The sequence below is a fragment of the Pleurodeles waltl genome, chromosome 4_2, assembly GCF_031143425.1.
Source record: "Pleurodeles waltl isolate 20211129_DDA chromosome 4_2, aPleWal1.hap1.20221129, whole genome shotgun sequence".
NCBI lineage: Eukaryota > Metazoa > Chordata > Amphibia > Caudata > Salamandridae > Pleurodeles > Pleurodeles waltl.
This window is the reverse complement of record NC_090443.1, coordinates 960,959,990-960,980,466: the sequence shown is the minus strand read 5'-3', so window position 1 is coordinate 960,980,466 and position 20,477 is coordinate 960,959,990. Positions and strand designations below refer to the sequence as shown.

The 20,477-nt window shown below is 45.2% G+C and overlaps 1 protein-coding gene and 1 long non-coding RNA gene across 3 annotated transcripts in view; one reads left to right on the top strand and one right to left on the bottom strand.

The window, feature by feature from the left end:
• The window catches only part of LOC138293536 (uncharacterized), a 30,286-nt gene extending 23,006 nt beyond the window's left edge, over positions 1 to 7,280 (bottom strand). Inside the window, exon 1 of the long non-coding RNA XR_011203035.1 lies at positions 7,174 to 7,280. This is a non-coding gene — a long non-coding RNA (uncharacterized lncRNA). The remainder of the gene's footprint in view (positions 1 to 7,173) is intronic.
• SLC6A9 (solute carrier family 6 member 9) overlaps positions 1 to 20,477 on the top strand; it is a 443,088-nt gene that overhangs the window by 1,227 nt on the left and 421,384 nt on the right. The window lies entirely within an intron of this gene.

Genomic DNA, 20,477 nt, shown 5'->3' with positions numbered 1-20,477 from the left:
TCCACCTTCCACTGTTTAAAATGTTGTCACTTGCAGTCATTCCTGAGCTCAGTTGGGCACGGATTTACAAAGATCATATGTGGGATCTGACTTCAAACATGTTGCTTTCACCATTTCGGCGGGATATTTCGCATTTAGAATACTATAGACGCCACGTTGTGACGTTGGTGCATATGCTAACTAACCCATGTTTTATTATGGGTATTGATCCCTTATTGAACTCGCTTGTAAAGGTTACGCTTTCAACTGGATTGACTCGTGCACAGTCTATGTGTTCGTCTGTCTTCTAAACGTGTTGCCTGCCCAAGAGAACAATTTATGTTATCTTTAAATGGGTGACCGGGGACTAGCCAAGGGGCATGTGGATTTAGTGTGAAGCCTGGGAGGGGGAGGCTCCTGCGTTCTGCCCCTTTCTTACTCTATGCGCCGGTAATGTTGTTGTCGCTGTGTTTACGGGGCTTGGGTAGAACCGAACGTCAGGTCTGAGGCTAAAAATGAACCAGGAAGACGCATGTCTGACAGTTCAAGCAGTCACGGAGAATGACAGAAGTGCAGGTGTTCGCGCAGTGCCTGCTCACTGCCGACAAGTGCAGGCACTGTTCTGTACAAGGTACCGTGGTTCCGAGAAGAGTCAGTACTGTTTCTGAGAAGTCCGGGTAATGAAAGTCTGCTGAGAAGTGTCTGTACTGCTGACAAGTGTATGGACTGCTGAGAAGTGCAGGTATTGCTGAGAAGTGCAGGCACTGTTCTGTAGAAGGTACCGTGGTTATGAGAAGAGAGTACTGTTCTTGAGAAGTCCTGGTAATGAAAGTTTGCTGCGAAGTGTATGTACTGCTGACAAGTGTATACACTGCTGAGAAGTGTAGGTATTTCTGAAAAGTGCAGGTGCTGTTCTGTCGTAAGTGCTATACTTGTGAGAAGTGCCGGTACTGGTCCTGAGAAGTCCGGGTAATTAAAGTCTGCTGCGAAGTGTGTGTACTGCTTAGAAGTGTAGGTACTGCTGAAAAGTGCAGGTGCTGTTCTGTCGTAAGTGCTATACTTGTGAGAAGTGCCTGTAGTGTTCCCGAGAAGTCTGGGTAATGAAAGTCTGCTGAGAAGTGTGTGTACTGCTTAGAAGTGTATGCACTGCTGAGATGTGTAGGTATTTCTGAAAAGTGCAGGTGCTGTTCTGTCGTAAGTGCTATACTTGTGAGAAGTGCTGGTACTGGTCCTGAGAAGTCCGGGTAATTAAAGTCTGCTGCGAAGTGTGTGTACTGCTTAGAAGTGTAGGTACTGCTGAAAAGTGCAGGTGCTGTTCTTTCGTAAGTGCTATACTTGTGAGAATTGCCTGTAGTGTTCCCGAGAAGTCTGGGTAAGGAAAGTCTGCTGAGAAGTGTGTGTACTGCTTAGAAGTGTATGCACTGCTCAGATGTGTAGGTATTTCTGAAAAGTGCAGGTGCTGTTCTGTCGTAAGTGCTATACTTGTGAGAAGTGACGGTACTGGTCCTGAGAAGTCCGGGTAATGAAAGTCTGCTGCGAAGTGTGTGTACTGCTTAGAAGTGTATGCACTGCTGAGAAGTGTAGGTACTGCTGAAAAGTGCAGGTGCTGTTCTGTCGTAAGTGCTATAGTTGTGAGAAGTGCCTGTAGTGTTCCTGAGAACTCCGGGTAATGTCCTAACAAGGGGTGGGGGTGCAGTTCTGCTGAACAGTGCTGTTTTTGATAGAGGCAGTAGATATCTGCTGAGAAGTGTAGGTACTGCTGAAAAGTGACGGTGCTGCAGTTCTGAGAAGCGCCAGTGCTGTCCCTGAGATGTCCGGTAACAAAAGCGCTCTGAGAAGTACTGGTACTGCTGAACAGTGCTGATTTGGATCTGTTAAAGTTACTGGAGATCTGCTAAGAAGTGCATGCACGGTTTGACAGCAAGTGCTGTGCTTCTAAGAACCACCAATACTAGTGCTTGGCAACTGCAGCTGTCCAAGTGAGACGTCCCCGTAATATTTCAACAAATTAACTGCAAGTCTGCTGAACAGTGCTGTTTTTGATAGAGGCAGTAGATATCTGCTGAGAAGTGTAGGTACTGCTGAAAAGTGCGGGTACTCTTCTATAGTAACTGCTGTCATTGAGAGAAGTGCCAGTACTCTTGCTCCTGAGAACTCCTGGTAATTTCCTAACAAGGGGGCGCAGTTCTGCTGAACGGCGCTGATCTGGATTTGTTAAAGTACTGGAGATCTGCTAAGAAGTGCATGCACGGTTTGACAGCAAGTGCTGTGCTTCTAAGAACCACCAATACTACTAGTGCTTGGGAGCTGCAGCTGTCCAAATGAGACGTCCCCGTAATATTTCAACAAATTAACTGCAAGTCTGCTGAAAAGTGCTGATTCGGTTAATTTAAGGTTAAAGGAGTTCTGCTGAGAAGTGAAGGTACTTTAGTATAATAAATATTCCTCTGAGAAGTGCCAGTACTGTTGCACTTGATATGTCTGCTTTATGTCCTAACACGGAGACTGTAGTTCTGCTAAGCACTGATAATTTGGCTATGTTAAGGTTAATGGAGACCTGCTGAAAAGTGCAGATACTGCTTGGAAGTGCATGTACTGTTGTACAGTAAGTGCTACAGACCAGAGAAGCGCCAGTCTCTTGCACTTAAGAGTTCCTGGTAATGACCTAAGAAAGGGACTGCAGATTTGCTGAACAGTGCTGATATGGTTCTTTTAAAGGTAGTGGGGTCTGCTGAGAAGTGTAGGTGCTGCTGGGACGTGTAGCTACTGTTCTGTAGTAAGTACTAGAAGACTGAGAAGTTCCAGTCCTGTTGCATATAAGAACTACTGGTAAATTCCTAACACATGGACTGCAGTTCTCCTGAACAGTGCTGCTATGGTTCTTTTTAAGGTAATGATGGACTGCTAAGAAGTGTAGGTACAGCTGAGATATGCAAGTACTGTTCTATAATATATACTATAGGACTGAAAAGCCCTAATACTTCTGCACGTGAGAAGTCCTGGTCATGGCCTAACAAATGGAGTGCAGTTCTCCTGAACAGTGCTGCTGTGGTCCTTTTTAAGGTAATGATGATCTGCTAAGAAGTGTAGGTACAGCTGAGACATGCAAGTACTGTTCTATAATATGTACTATAGGACTGAAAAGCACTAGTACGTTTGCACGTGAGAAGTCCTGGTTATGGCCTAACAAAGGGGCCGCAGTTCTCCTGAACAGTGCTGCTGTGGTTCTTTTTAAGGTAATGATGGTCTGCTAAGAAGTGTAGGTGCTGCTGAGATGTGCAGGTACTGTTCTATAATATATACTATAGGACTGAAAAAGCCCTAATACTTCTGCACGTGAGAAGTCCTGTTTATGGCCTAACAAAGGTACTGCAGTTCTGCTGAACAGTGCTGCTGTGGTTCTTTTAAAGGTAATGCCGTTTTGCTGAGAAGAGTAGGTACTGCTGAGACGTGTAGGCCCTATAGTAAGACTACTAAGACTGAGGAGTGTCTGTACTGTTGCACATAAGAGGTCCTGGTAATGTCTTAACTAAGGGACTGCAGTTCCACTGAGCAGTGGCGATATGGCTCCTTTAAAGTAATGGCTTTCTGCTGAGACATGGAGGTACTGCTGAGATGTGTTGCTGCTCTTCTATAATAAGTACTATAAGACTGAGAGCTGCCAGAACTATTGCACATAAGAGGTCCTGATGGTGTCTTAACAAAGGGAGCTCAGTTCTGCTGAACAATGCTGATGTGGTCCTTTTGAAGTTAATGGTGGTCTGCTGAGACGTGTTGGTACTGTTCTATAGTAAGTACTATAGGACTGAGAAGCGCCAGTACTGTTGCACCTGAGAAGTCCTGGTAATGTCCAGGCAAGGCTCTGCTGACCAGTCTTAATTTGGTTCTTCTAACGTTAATGAAGTCTGCTGAGAAGGGCAGGTACTGTTCTATAGTTGGTACTGTGCTACTAAGAAGTCCCAGTACTAATGCTCCTGAGAAGTCCTGGTAATAGCCTAACGAAGGGACTGCAGATCAGCTGCGAAGGGTAGGAATCTAAATGCAGGGAGGTTCGCTGCATTATGCAGGAACTGCTGTAAAGTGCTGGTGCTCTCCGTCGAAAGGCAGTGCGTGCGTGTGGAACTATGCAAAGTGGTCATGAAAAGGCACTTAAGCACTGCACTGCTGAGACGAGCAGGCCCCGAGAAGCCAGTATTGCATTTATAAATGCATTGTATTTTTGTCAATAAGTGCAAGCACTAATGTAAAGTGCTGTTGTTGTCCTATTAAATGTATTGTGCTTGTACTGGAGCCTGCCAGGGCTACCCAATGGAACCGCTGGATGGGTAGTTTAGTAGCTTAATGCGCTCACTGCTGAGACCTGTAGGTAGAACGTTTGAATGCTTCGCTCGAGGTCTCCAAAAGTAAAACTCCTATTGGGTAATAGTGACATATGTTATTACGCAGAATTTAACTATTACACACAACGGGTTATGATTAGGGCTTCTGGTTTTATTATATTTATCTGTTTTTCACTTTTCCATCTGTTTTTATCCATATTTACTTTTGTTCATTTTATCTGCATTTATCCATATTTACTTTGTGCTTAGTGTAAAACAAATGAGTGTGTAATGGGAATATTCCCACATTTATTTATGTCAAATCTTTACCCACGTTTGAATGTCCAATGGGTTTTAGCGTTTACAGTACAATTCAGTCATTGGAAAACATGTGTATTGTAGAACAGCTGAAACAGCCTCACTGCTACAGTTATTTAAGCTTCATTAGTAAATATTTTTATTTTTCATCTCCCCTTTTCTCAGTGTGCGCAGTTATTGGCCCATCATTCATGAATGACAGTAGTATAATCCCCCAAAATCCATTTTCTATATTTAACAAGTTTTCTGTCTGTAAAAATCAGTAAAAACGGGGAAATGGGAGCCTTAGTTATGACTGATAATATGTAGTGTATTACATAAAGCAAGGGACTGGAGCTGTGCAACATTACGTAACACTGAGGGGCTGCCCCGGAGAGCTTGGCACTTGCTTTTAAAAGTGGCACATATCTAGGCCAAGCCTGAAGGTGTGCGTTTCTTGAAAATGGCACCTGAAGTCCAGATGCCTTTTACTCGTCATCACAAGCGCACATGCTGAGTAGGCAGACTCTCCGGGCTGCCCCTTCTGCCAAAAACGAGATCTGCATAAATATACACGTTAAACAATATTGTCTGTACCGTTGGGGCAGCTGCTTGCTCCTCCCTTCCTGCCAGCCAGGGTTATTTTGTACACAGAGCCCGATTACAGGTTATGTGCCACTCAGAAGTTAACCCGTTCTGAATACGCTGTAAGTGTGTTTGTGTTTTGTGTATTATACTGACGTCATCCCAGCCCAGTTCGCGTTACATTGCACTCTGTACTGGACTTTCACATATTTAGCCATAAGTTTGCAGTAATATATTCGTGCACTAGGAAGTGGGGTGCACAGCAGGGAAGACAGCTGTCCACCTGCACCCCCACCCTGTGGAGGCTTAGAGACTTTGCACCCTAATGTTTTGTCCCCGAATGTTTCTCCGGCTCGTGGTGATGCTGGTGTGTGCGGTGTATATTTTAATAGTGCCACGTGCCAATTACACTCCTTTTGGAATGCTTAGAAGCCATCCTGCTAAGTATTCAGTAAACCCCTATTAGCTTGCCTGCTTCTCTTTGGTGTGTGCCCTTTTGCTGTGTGTCGGGGAAGAGGGGGTGTTCAGTGATCCTTTGCCTGCCCCTGGTGCAGTGTGTGCTCTTAGCCTGTCTGCCTGGTGGTCAGTGCCCCCTCCCTGCCTGCCCCTGGTGCAGGGTGTGCTCTTAGCCCGTCTACCTGGTGGTCAGTGTCCCCTCCCTGCCTGCCCCTGGTGCAGTGTGTGCTCTTAGCCTGTTTGCTGGTGGTCAGTGCCCCCCTCCCTGTCCCTGGTGCAGTGTGTGCTCTTAGCCTGTTTGCTGGTGGCCAGTGCCTCCTCCCTGCAGTGTGTGCTCTTAGCCTGTCTGCCTGGTGGCCAGTGCCCCCTCCCTGCCTGCCCCCTCCCTGCAGTGTGTGCTCTTAGCCTGTCTGCCTGGTGGTCAGTGCCCCTTCCCTGCCTGTCCCTGGTGCAGTGTGTGCTCTTAGCCTGTTTGCTGGTGTAATGTACACCCTTTAGCTTTCTTGTGTGGTGCCTGTCTGAGTTGGCATTCATTGAAGCGCCCCTATTCTTCCTGCCTGCTTGCTCTACTCCCTGCACCCCGTACTCTGCTTGTTTCATTTAAAGGGGCGCTTCAAAAGGGTCCATTGCGCGCCTGCTCGTTGTTGATTAAATCTCATTAGCCTCCGAACCTACATGGTTGCTTTGAGGGCCCCAAGCCTGCCTGCTCCTTCAATGCTAACTTCTACCAGTTCTCTTGCTGCTTGTTTTGCAGGGTGGTTCTTTGATGTGTCCGTTTATCGTAATTTCTGCCCCCTTACCCTCCATGATTTTGTCAAATAAGTGCCGTTTACGTGGCTTCATGCAGCAGTGTGGTACAGTATGCCCCTCACCCCCATCCACACTGTGCCTGCTAGTGAACAGGCACAGCACGGCGGTGAGAGGCCGCTAGAGCACCCCGAATATAGGGGTAGGTGCAGAAGGGTGCCGGGTGGGCCTGGGCGCGCCTGCCTCCTGCCCCGGGCCGCTCGTGCTGTAATTTTCCACAGCACGTGTGGGGGGCGTGTCTGTAGCTGACACTGCCTCGCGGTCTGGCACACGTGGCAGCTGATGTAAGCACTACCCCCAGCCCGCAGGGAGCCCCCCGGCCATCGCGGGGGTTGTGCCTCCACCCTCGGCAGAGACCAGCAACACCCGGGCGTCCACACTGCTGCGTGTCACGGCTCCGGCGTGACTACTGACTCCTGGTCCGCACTCCGTAGTGAAACACGGACTGCGAAGAATGGGAGCGCGGAAGACTGTGAGGGAGCTGTACTTTCTACACCCTCGCGCAGGCCCGGCTGTATATCCAGGTGGCACTCCCAGTTAACCATTCACAACTGGATTGAAACTAGAATCATTCATATTTCTGGATATAACACTGTAGGCACATAGTGGGGAAAAAAACAACATATACTATACGGACTACATAAAATTGCCAGCTGAAACCTATGGCGCTCGCCAGCACGGCCCCCTTCCACAACGGTTCCGCACATGCCCCCTGTACCCACGTGCCAACCTCTGTGGGATCCGAAAACCCAAACCGAAAGTGTCTGCATCGGCTTCTCTTGGTCTCCAGCGGTAGGTGCCAAGTGGGAAAATAAATATTTACAGGCTGCATGTTCGCGTGCCTCTTTCCCCGCCCAGGGCCGGCCTTTAGCATGTGCGAGCGGGGCCCACTGCGCAGGCCTGCAGAGGGCGCCGGAGCTGCCGCAGCAGCGTTCCTCTGACGTGGCTCCAAAGAAAGGTGCATTCACACGCTGCGCGCGCCTCTTATTTTTTCAGCTAAAGATGATTTAAGGAGGTGCCAAAATTTGGTTTTGCGCAGGGCGCACTCTATGCAAAGGTCACCTCTGCCCCCCCCGTTTATTTACCAAAGCAACAGCTCCCCCCTTCTATGGTAGAGATTCCCACGCTCCTTTTCCATTGCCTGGGGGTTGTAGGGGTCCTTGGTTATCGCTCACCAGGGCATCTAACACTGTCTACACACAGTCCTTAAAATCAGTGGCCAGAGGCTTCCAGGGAGAACAGCCCTGACATTAAAATGAGAGGGGTTTTGTGGCTACAGACCTATGAGTGAGCAGTTATACCTGGTGGCGAGAATTTCAGCCGCCCCTACATGCTCATATTTCTCACGAAGGCAGCATCATACTGCATTAAATAACTGTACATAATCTCACTTGTGTATAACAAAAGACAACACTTGCTGGAGATGATCTGTGATCTACAGATTACAATCAAGACTAACTCAGCCTTTTATCCTTTCAAGGAAGACAAGTTGAATATCATGGCCTAGAATAATATTAACAGCTGGTATTTACAGTGCTTAGAAAAAAAAAACTTATTTGTAATTTGATGCAGTATATAACATATTTTAATATATTATTCTGGCGAATTGTGTAAGACTATTCTAGAGAACACTGTGCAGTGTTCGTGGGGATTTAAAATTATACTATATTATTCTGTTTAACAAGTATCTGCAAAAACATTGGTATGTTTTAATGTGCTAACACATGCAACCACAGGGATGCACAAACATTGTATATGTTGTGTGGACAAATAATAGTGCATTTAAGCCAGACTTGTTGGCTTTGTATGTGATGTGACCACCTTGAAAACAGAATGGCTTTCTGTATAGAATATAGGAGACATGGAACTGAATGTGATGGTGTGAGGACTGTTTTATATGTTTAAAGATGGGAGAAAGTCCATCCTGCAATTCAAGGGAAGCACTTGGATGAATGATACACCAAACAGCATCACTTGAGAGGGTACTAGTACTCTGGGTGCCTCCAAAGTACACTCTATCTATGTTTTACAGACTTGTTAACAAAAGGACTTGCAAACATCTGCGCTGTCAATCCAGGCTTAAACATTGAAACAGTTCTGAAGGAGAAGTACCTTCTAATGCAGGGGCTGATTTTAGTTCTACGCTGCACTGCAGCTTATGGTAACTAATAGAAGACCAAGGATATACAGCCCACTGATGGGAAATCTTATATCCACTTCTGAGACTGGCTTTTTCACGGAAATAAATGGGCCTAGAGTTGAAAAAAATGGCTTGCAGATTTCCTCCAGTAAAGATTTGTAAAGTTGACAACTTTTGTCCATGTTGAAGGCGCTAAATGTATGAATGTCACAAAAGTTATGCTGGCAGAAAATTCTTGCGAAAAACATTTTTGGGTGATGTGATTTCTCTGGGACTGGTTAAAGCTTTAAACTTCTCCCACAAGTTGGGAAGTCTTTGCCTTTCCAGAAGGAAGTGACGTTTGCGGACGTAAGGAGCACTTAAGCAGCACCAGCCACAGCAGCAAGACTGGCCATTGGTGCAATATAGTTGTTCATAGATCAAACTGAGCCAACTCCGCATTGAGGCAAGAAGTACATACAAGCTAGCCTGCAAAACATGCTGGGCGCCTCATTCGGACTCCCCCAACCTTTCTAGTGCAGGAAATTAACAGTTCAAGTCATGTGCGTCAACTATGGGGTGCAGAATCCCTCATCCGTGAAACTCCTCCATTCAAAAAGACAAACACACTAAAGGCTTCCATGGAAGTGCCCGTAGGTAATGGAACTCCATTTGCAACTTTATTCTGTTTTATATAGTAGTATATTGTAATGTCAAATTAATTCTAGTGTATTCCCACAGGCTCATTGTTTCGTACACTGCCTTGTGAAGGCCACAAATAGCTGATACCAAAAGTATGTTAAATGTCTCTAACTATTGCACGTCGTTCTGTTATGCACCATATATACATAGACATTGAAAGGCCTGGGCAAATTGGGCAATTGCCCAGGGCCCCCAGCTTTAAAGGGCCTTCCAGAGTAGGTGGTCCCTGTCTTTATATCATGCCTGTCTATTTCTCTATCTTAGCCTCTCTCTGCTTCTCCAGTGTAATCTTATGGATATTTGAGGCCTGGATGAGACCCATATCAGCTGTTTTTGTGGGATTCAGTTTCTAAAAGTTTATTTAATATTTTCGGGCATTACACTAGCTTCAGTTATCACAGAAGAGCTAATAAAATTCAGAGTTGTTGCAAAGTATGCCTAACACAGGGACACAATAATCCTCAAGATGGCACTGCATTTGCTTTGGTGTTTTCGAACCCCCAGCCTGGCTGTACACAACTGGTAAGTTGTTCTTTTGTGTAGCGCTCTGTCACTCTCCTGGTGGAGTCCGCGCTATAGAAAACTAGTAATAACTAGGATAAGTCCAAGGTGAATTTTAGACCTGGTAACCATTTGGGAGACGAAGAGACCAGAACTCTGGCTCTTGGGAATCCCCCGAGCCCTGCACTGAGGGGGCAGCATTGACTGGCACGTGGGGCAATTTACCTGCACTTAACCTTGAGCTGAAGCAGCCTCGAGCCCACACACGTGCCAGGGCAAGATTTCAGCAGCGCGAGGTCACAGAGTGCCAGAGAGTCACCCAAACATTTTTTGCCACAATCATAAAGCTCACATTAAAGCTGCCATGTTGTTTTGTTTTGCTTTTTTTTTTTAAACGCAGGTTTCAAGTAAAAGATTTGCCAACGTTACACGATGTCAGTGTGCTTTCAACTTTGCAAACTTTTGGAATTTCTTGTAAATAGTTTTTGAATGGAGTTTCACCATTATGCCCACTTTTCAAATGAGTTTTACACGCTCTTTAGCTTTGCAGTCTTCCCGTGGTCTATTGAAAAAAATAACTTCAAGAAATTTGTCGTGGCAGTGCCGCGCAAAACTAAATAATCACTTTTTTCCCCCACAGGTCTGTTCATTCCATGTTGTACAGACAGACATCCACTCTCGAGCAACTGCAAACAGATTAATTTATCTGTTGGACACCATCAATCTTAGCCAAACATTTAATGTCTCGCTAAGTTATCACTTTTTATGAGGCAGGCTTGGTTGGCAGAGATGCCAGCTCGTGTGCCAAGGAAGCTGCCAGGGTTTCTAAGGGCAGACCGAGGGAGGGTTCTCTGAGAATCTGCCAGGCTTAAGTCTGCCAGACACCCACGGATCAGAGTTGACAACCAGCCCATTCCTAGAGGAGCATATTTTTCTAAGGTTGTCTTTTTATCCAACAACTCTTTACCCGCTGGGACTTGCAGGCTCACGCTTAGAATACAAAAAGTAAAACCTCAAAAAACAGGACTTCTTAAAGTTGGGGCTAGTTGTCACCTCTGTCCACATTATCAGCTCAGATGTGACACATGGAAGGCCCCTGGTGTCTGCTGTCCTGGTAGATGCCTGTGTTTGCAAGCGTTTGGACGCTGGCTGCCAAAGCAAGCCCTGGCAAGATTCTCAGGTCCATTCCTGACTAGCTGTTCCATTCAACATCTTTTCCTTTGAATTCTGGGACTTGTAGTCTTGTTTATTGCATTTTGAAACCAGGACTACAAGTCCCAGAGTTCTAAGGAAAAAAAACCTGGACTGGAGCAGCTCATCTTGCATGGACCTGGGAAACTTGGCAGCTATGTAATGCATGATCGAAGTTGCACTTTCGTTGACAAGAGGCAATAGGCAAAATTAAATTACTGAACGTGGAAATTACAATGGTAAAGAATAAATAGAATTTCAGACAGTCTACGATTCACATCTGCTGGTGAGCGTTGGAAGGCAAGCCCGCCTTATGCAAAAGACGAGCCAGAGCTGCGAGGCGCTTCAGTAGTTATATGAATATGGAGATTATTTGGGCTTCCTGTCTTTTTCTAATATCATTTTTTTTATCATTCTTAGTAAGTGAAAAGAGGGTCCAAGGACTCCTGATTGCTCACTACCCCTTTCTAGAGGCCCCATTATTTATATTGTAACAGTATTTATAGAGGACTGCCATGGTACAAGGACAGTAAAGCACTTTTCAGCGTAAAAAACAGTTATAACTTTTTGGTCTATTACCTCATATCTTTGTGTGCCATTTCTAAGCGCTGTAAATAACAGGTGTTACCATCGCCCAATTTAAACATGAGCTATTTAACAGCCTCAGAAGGATGGATGCTGAGTTGGCCCTTTTGAGCTGCAACTCCTGGCCTTCAGATTACTGTCTTTTCCAGCGATAAGACCTCAACTCGCTGAGCAATCCTGACAGCATTAACTGCAGCAACAACCTCTAAGAGGAAAATAGATCAATTCTTCTGCAGGTCCTAGTAGGGAAGAAAGAAGGGCAAAGGGCTGAGGGACTAAATCAAGCGAGTGCCAGCATAAGGCTTTTGGGCTGGGTGCCAACCAGATTTCTTAAAAAAATCGATTCCAGGTTCTTTGAGCAAAAAATAACAAGCATTGCAAATGCCAACAAGTCTACCATATGAATGTACTGTCAAACCAGACCTAAAAAGCCTGCTACGTTGTTGTCTGCCTCTACCCATATGTTCTGCTGCCAGCTAAAACACCATAGTTATCTCAGACACTTTAATAGTATAACAATAACACTGACACGTGTGTGCGCCTAAAAGTTCAAGCTTAGGGAACTGGATAAATTAACAAAATGATTACAGTTGTGTGGATGGCAAGCACTTTTTTAGGTTTATTCGCATGCATGCACTTTCGCTCTGTGCATGAAAGTCTTTTGTTTAAAAAAAATCTTAAATGGCACTTAGAACCCACCCCTTACTTTACCTAAACTTACATTTGTTCATTGTAACATCGGTCAAATTTACTTGGTTCTTATTGGCCAGCATGTTGTTTGCTTTGACTTCCTGCTCTTCTGCTCTGCTTTTGCTGTCTGGTGGTGCTTGGATGAAATACACCTTCCTTTTATTCCATTGGCTACTAGCCATTGTCCTTTCTTTGGTTACTTTCTCTCTAGGTACTTTAAAAAAAATATAGATTAAGCATTCCGTATGAGAGCCTGTGTTTGTTGTTTCATGTGTTTGTTGTTGGCACATTATGTAGCAATATGCACCCTGGTTTACATACCTAGCCCATTCAGTGCCGATCATATTTTCTTTTGAAAAAACTTCTGAATCAAGCTCCACCTACATACTGACCCCTATGTTAATTTTTCGTTAAGTGCGTTAGTGCTTTAATTGAAACGCTAAAGTGATAACTGAAAATTGAGACTACGAAGGATTCCTTGGTGCAACTGGACAGCACATAAATATTAAGTGCTGTTACTTTTCTCCCGTTGATCTGAAAAATGTTGAGCCTGATCCTAAGATGCACGCAAACCATACATATATATGCTTAGCTTGTTTGTTTGAACGGCTCATGCTGTAGGTTGTCCTCCTGTTTCCATGAAGTTGAAAGGTCAACACAATGTAGGTGCATCAACACAAGCCTTCATGGGCTTCTCCAAGAAGCACTGCAAGGATGGCGAAGAACAACACCGCAAGCACAAGAAACACAAACACCAGGACAAGGAGCGCGGGGTCCATAAGCGTTCCTGGGAACAAGGTGGCCGCAACCGAAAGGCTAGCTGAGGGGGTTCTTCTGCCATTGACTGGGGACCGCCAGATTCTACTATAATTTCTTCCGTGAACGCCAGTCAGAGGAGAAGCTAGACCCAGGATACACAGAACAAACTCAGGGTGAGAATGATTAGGTGTCACATCCTTAATGGGTGTGGAATGTACCATGCTGCGACTCACTGAGCTAGTGAAGCCTGAGGTCATGCTGACTGATGCTCACCGGTGGAGAAGGTTGCACGACTAGAGTGATACGCAATGCCTAAAACTCCACTTGTGCATGATTAGCTAGCACTGAATCATTTATAAGATGTTTTACAGCAACGCGTATATTCGATGTTCAGTAGTTGATAATAAGGCACCAAGAGTTTAAATACCACATACAATTTCTCATTCAACTTGTAGCTTGTCATATAGTGACAAAGACAATAGATTTTGTATGGGACAAACCTCTTGGCTTTGCCAATACTTGTTTGTGCAAGCACACAACTTCTGCCCAATCAAGGCATGTACTCCTGGTCCCAACATGTGGACGGAGCTAAAGCTTCTCTCCTGACGGTTCTCAGATAATTGTCTGGCGACAGTTGCACTGTCAAGCCAGACCATAAAAAAGCCTTAGAGAATGAACCTTCTCTCTATCAGCGGGCTACCAAGGACGTTAATAAGCCCCAATGCAATGAAGGGACGCCCCCTGATTTGATGTTGAAACAAAATGTGTAACCAAGGTACAATTGGTCCCTCACAATCCTGGGCCCTGGTGCCACTTCACCTGATGCACTATTCATAACTACTCCTGTGGTCTGTAGCTTATATATTCAGCTATTTACTTCTGTACTCCTCATTAGGATTTTCCATGCCTTAACAGGGTCATTTACACCCATGACATCATAAGGGTAAACACTCCCAGGTGTGAATGTCATTCGCTCTGTGGCCACACACCTGAGTGTGGCATCAGTGGTAAGTAAAGGGGAGCGAGAACCTGACTCGCACCGCTTCCCTACCAGCTCCCTGGAGTGCCTGGTGTGAACTCTGCTGCCCAGGATGCACTGCGGTTTCCATCTCTCACCAGTTCTGAAACCCAGATTGCCTGTGACATCAAAGTTGCACAGCTTATGTATAGCTCGTTTGTGAACCTGCAGCTCTTTCCTGATAGTCTTTGGTCTGACAGTGGGACACGTACATACCTCGAGTGGAGTGTTACGGTCCTCTTCGACCCTCAGCTCTGCAGGTGTGTTCTGTGCATCACAGAATGCACTCCGTCCAGCACGACTTGGCAGTTCTGAGTCCAGGTTGCCTGTCTGTCCGTGACCAGAAGGTTGTCTGGCTTGTTTACAAGTCTTCAAGACGGCACCATGTAATATAGGGATGGCCACTGGAATTATGCAGAAGGAAAAGGTCAAATCATGCAGCAGGGTTGAGTAAATTATGTGGCAAGAAAAGGCAAATTATGTGTCATAATGTGGCACATCTTTCAATAGTATTACTTCATTATGTTGTCATTTTAGGTCAAGCGTAAGCATATGCCTCGTGTATACTTTTAAGTATACTTCTTCGGCTTAAAGCCATTTAATTTGCTGTTATTTGAAAATCCTTCATTGATAGTGGTCAGTCATGCCTCTTTGTCCCTCCTTTTTCTCTATGGGAGCAGGGACCAACTACTGTATGATTATGCTTTGTCCTGTTTATCTCTTCTTTAGAGGGCTTTAGTTTTTCTTCGTTTCCTGCGCATGTTCCACAAAGCTTTAGTTTTCATTTGCAGAGCATTCTTGCCCTCAGCTTCGCTTTGCTGTAAACAAGGCTGTAAATCAGGCTGTTATCTTGGTCACGTTTGCTCTTCGTCGGCTCTCTGCACTGAGTGTGTCTGGGTGTGGTCCCTTGTTGTGGGAGGGAGGGCAGAGGCCTGTTTGTTTATTTATTTAATTACTTATTTTAACTTTGGAGGCTTTACTGAGGATTTACATAAGTACCAGCTACACTAATCAAGGACATACTAATTTTTTGTAGGCACGGGGAGATTAAGTGATGTTGAGCTGACGCAGTGACTCGAACCCAGGTCCTCAGTTCCAAAGTCTGCAGCTCTAGTCCTTGTTGTTTTTCCTGCTTGCTTGAATGCCCAAACGTCAACAGTGCAGGGCAGAGATACTGACTGTATATAGTGGCATGAGTATGATGACCTCAAATGCAGCTCCTGGCTAATCCGTGCCATCTTGTGTGTGGCGGATTGGAGCAAACAAATGGGGAAAAACTGAGAAGAGTACAGTGTGGATTACATGGTTCACTTTGTGATGCTTTCAACTTAAATGCCAAATCCAACAATGCATTGCTAGCCCTACCTTCTAGCTGGCAACATTTATTACTGAACGAGTTCCCTCTCACAGAGTTTTGCTTGAGTCCTCTTTTCTCTCTTCTTAGGCAATTGCCCACTCACCTAGAGCGAGCTTGCGTCCCGTAGACTCCTGTAACTCCCACTGCGCCTGCCCTGCTGCCAACCCCCAGTGTGGGGTTTTGGCTGTCCTTCGGATGAAAGCGATTGTGTTTCTGAGCCCACTGCTCCTACGGTGTCATAGGAGCAACTGCTACCATGGTGGATACCTGGCTTCCCTGGTGAATGTTTTTAGCAGTGCTAGCTGGGGTTTACTTGTGTGCTTTCAGGTAGCTCTGTGTGCAGGTCCTTGGTGAGTAGCACACATGAGAAGTGTCTATGCAAGAGATCATTAATCGAAGGGGCATAGAGTGTGGGAAGTCGACAGCTGTAAGGAGAGGAAGAGAGGGCAAATTAACCGATGTGAGGGGAGTGGTGGGACCCTGGAATTGAGGGGTAGAACACAAGAGCAGCCAGAAAGAAAGAGGCCAACTAGATTGGGATGAACGAAAAGCATAAGGTAATGGTGTGCAAAGTTTATTATATTGTTTGGAGCCTTTGCAAACCCCTATAGAACATTTTGCGTAGGGTTTACCACATTCCTTTGAAATATTTACCTTTTTACCAATATATGTTATGTTTCCGTGTGTGTAGTGCTAGTAACAATTTCTGTGGTACTCTCACTTCTTTTGTATATGCAGTCTATCCATTTAGAAGTAATGGTGTAGATTGGTGTGGAGGTAAACTGCCTTTAGTCTGGGGAGACCATTGTAGAGTTTTAGCTGTTAATGGCCACTAGAGAAGTACAAAGATTTTTCCTCCAGTGGGTGTGGTCGATAGTCATTTGCTCAGTTAGAGCACATTGTTCTTCAAGTATGCGTAACCAACTGAGTGGGCAAGTGAGTATAATGGCTGTTATACTGTGCCTATTGTGAATATTTATGTTGTTGCCATTTTTACTAAGCACTTAGTAATAAGTTACTTGAACTTATTGCTTGTTATACGGTGGTCTCAGAGATATAGTATCTTCATATCTCATTGATTGCCATCCAGGTTAGGCCAGTTTTCAAGGGCCTACATGGTTAAAAAGTAGTTAACCAATGGTTACAGCAAGTTAGGCTGCTGTCCTTGAAGAAACAGGAATAACGTATTGCTTCAAGCTTGTTGGCTTACCGATTGAGCTGTTGTTATCTATCTGTGGGCTTTAACCACACCCACCTTACGCCCATCACTTTAATTCGTTCCTGGGTTTGCCTTTCAAAAATCCCTTGATGTCATTGGTAAATGCTTTATGTTTGTCCCACCTTGAGTCTTTTGTTATGCCTTACAGACTGACCCTGTTACATGGATTATTGCATGATTGCCAATATACTTTAGCGAGGCAAGCTACTTTTTTCTTTTGTCTCTCCCCTTCGCATCGCACTCCATGGCGGCCATGACTCGATGGGCGGTATTGGAGCGCTGGTCACATTGTTCACACTGTTACCTAATCGGAGTCATTTCTGTTTTGCTTTTGTCTCTCCCCTTCGCGCTTCACGGCTTTAAAAAATCCATTGTAATTGGTAAATGGTTTAGTAAAAAACACAGAACTCCTCAAGGAGGCTCTTCTGGCACTTTGGAAACTCACCCATAATGCTTTGCGGGGCATTTCTTTTACTAAATATTTTTTCTCATAACTCAGCCGGTAGTGGTCCTATGACAAAGGGACCGCCACCAAACCGTTCGGCATAACACACTCTTTCTGTCTAGGTCATCTCTGGGTCCCCACGCTAGGTTAATGGGGACCCCAAAATAACAACCCCTCACACTATTCAGTGTCTTTTCAAGCGCAATCATGGCTGGAACTTTTGTTTTACAACTGAGAGTGGTTTGTGTTTTTAAGGACCATGTTTGTAATAGTATTGTAGTAGGCCTGCTATGTCTGAGAATGTGCAAGGCACTACACCCTTTAGGGACTAAATATATGGTTACACTGCATTACTTTCTGCCATTCTCTTTTCATGTTGTTGTGCCCTCTAGGGGTTGACTATTTGGTTACATGACCATGTTCATTCCAAATGCTATTTTTATAGTGGTGTCCTTTAGGGGCTGCTCTGAGCATTACAGTCAAGATATTACCATATTTGCTGCAATCGGAAAAAAACATTCCTCATTCCTTTTACAAAAACATTTGTGCTCGTAACTCAGCATGTGGTGGTGCTAGGACAATGGGACAACCTTCAAAACTTTCACCACAATGTGCTCATTTGGTCTAGATCATGTCTGGATCCCTACACTATGTTAGTGGGCAGACCAAAATAATAATCCTTCACACCATTCAGTGTGTTTTTAAGCTCTCTTATGGCTGGAACTTTTGTTTTATAGCTGGGGGAAGTTTGTGTTTTAAGGGCCTTGTTAGAAATAATATTCTAGTATGCCTGCTAGTCCGTTCGTTATATTCAGGGCCACTGGAATCTCTTGGCAAGAAAAGTCCAGTTATGCATTTACAACTCCAATAGCTCTAACTCAAGGAAATGCAAGACCAGTTCCATTGTAAATGCTTGTTAAACTTGGTAACACTTTCTGGTTATTGGTAGCACCTTCTCCCCCTGCCTCCCTCAGCGCATTGAGACCCTCACGGGTGAATAGTGCGCTTTACAAATTCCTAATTGATTGATTAGTACCCATTTAACAGCCAAATATAGCAATAAGCAACAGGAAGGTGACTATTCCAGCTTTGCAAGCGGCCTTCCACCTCACTGCAACAAGTGTTGCTGCATTTTCAGTAACTTTTGAACCATTGGCTCTAGAAACCATTTTGTTTGTTCGAATATGCAGATTATGCGACAGATGATGGATTATATGGCAAATGCGGAAAATCTATAATTATGTGAAAATCGCCACAGCTGCACGCTTGCATAATTCCAGTGGCCCTGACTATGTTGGGCATCCACACATCCCTCTTCCTCGCCGGTCTCCTGGCCTGACAACCAAATACGTACCTCAGTTGAAGTTGCCAGGTGTGACTTTCCTTCGTGGAATCATTTCACTCTGGGACTTTTTGCCCACACTTTTCGACGTATTGGACTATTTTTTGATGATACGTAGTTTCATATCCCCTCCTCAGTCACAGTGATCTCGGGCTCGGTGTCCTGTAGGTGCCTCCCTGCTGCCACATTTGTGGCATTGGTCCACATCTGCCACCCAGCAGATCTTCAGAACATTTTGCATATCTAATAATCAATGTTTCTGTGCTGCTTTTAACCCTCTAACCCCATGTTAACACCTTTGGAAGCACCCCTGTCCTTCCTTATCCACCTTAAAGGGGAAATGCACTTTGTGGCAAGCAAACTACTGTATTCCCTTCTTTTAATTAATTACACTCTGTTAACATTCAAAAACGAATTCCATCTCATTTGTAAGATTTTTGTGATGAGTTTTCTTAGACTAATCTTGGTTTTGGTAACTGGATGCAGTCCATTCAGAGGAAATGTAGCCCAAAGATCTTTCAAGCAGTTAAAGTGCAAAACAAAAAGTAGCATTTTATTTTATTTTGTTTTTCATCAGTTTGTTTCCCTGCCTGTTCGCAGTGCTCCTAGGCCGTACACCGTACAATGACTTCCATTAATACCACTCCTGTAATTGGTAGGCGTACAAGCAATAGCATTTGTACTATAGGTACGAGGAGTAACTCTTGCTGTGAGTAGGAGTAACTCGACATTTACTCCAACTATCACTTCTGGTTCTGCTGTTGCCGCCATTACCAGACCTTAATTTGTAAATAAATGACTGCCGGGGCCCAACATATTTCTCAGGAGGCCACAGCAGCTTCCGCTGCCCCTGCCAGGGCCACCACATGCCTCTACCAATGCTGCCTACCAACCAGTACGCTCCCAAGGGTGTGACACTCTGGACTATGCCAGGTCACCCAACGATGAATGATTGATTTGGACATGGTGGTATTAATATTTAATGCACATTAAATTCTTAAACACTTTGCATATGTGTTCTGTTGGATAAAAAGTCAGACCGCTTCGCCATGTGGTGGATTGTCATTAATATGTGACCGTGTTAGAAAATGAGTGCAGATGCTGACAACCCAGCAGGCACAGGCACAAATTAAGCACTGCATTACTGCCAGTGAAGGATATGCTCCCCGTTCTTCTTTAATACCTGCCTGAAATCACTTGGAGCTGTATCAGCGAACACAGACGGCCATTTTATTGTTATATGGACAACGCATAAGTTTAGCCTAAGTCAACGTCCTCTTTCTTGGTGTTGAAAAACACTTGCCAGATAGGTGATAGAATGACTGCTAGGGAGTATAAACCTAATGGTTCTAACATAGGATGCCTCCATGCCATTATGGGCTCAGTTTATGGTCCTGGACTTTTGTGTGATAGCCTAATGCATTTTGGGTTTCGTAGTCGTGTGTTCCTTCCATGAAATTAATTACACTAACACAAGTAAAATCAACGATTTGTAGGTGAACAGGTCTGGACTGGAGACAGTGTCCTTAGTGCCCCGTAGTGATATAGGCTCTCATTACAACCTTGTTGGTCGGCGGAGGCCGCCCACCAAGGTTGGACCTCTGCGTGGCCGCCCAGCGGAGATGTCGGCTGTAACATTGGAGCCGGCTCCTAATGGAGCCAGCGGTGTTGCGGCCGTGCGACGGGTGCAGCTGCACCCGTCACACATTTCACTGTCTGCTGAGCAGACAGTGAAAAGCAGGGTGCGGCTGTGCCGTGGGGCCCCTGCACTGCCCATGCCAAGTGCATGGGCAGTGCAAGGGCCCCCAGGGGCCCCGTGATTCCCCTTCCCACCAGCCATTTCATGGCGGTCTCTACCGCCATGGACAGGCTGCCGGTCCCAGCGGTGCAACCCCAGCGCTACCGCTGCGGTCATAATACGGCAAATTGTACCGCCAGCCTGTTGGCGGTACAATCGCCAAAACAACCCTGGCGGTCTTTGACCGCCAGGGTTGTATTGAGGCCCATAGTCACCCCATCTCAAACCAATGTCCATGCCCTAAGTACTCCATAGTTTTTTTTCTGCCATTGATATAACTTGTGATACCCTGTTCTGGAATGATGCAG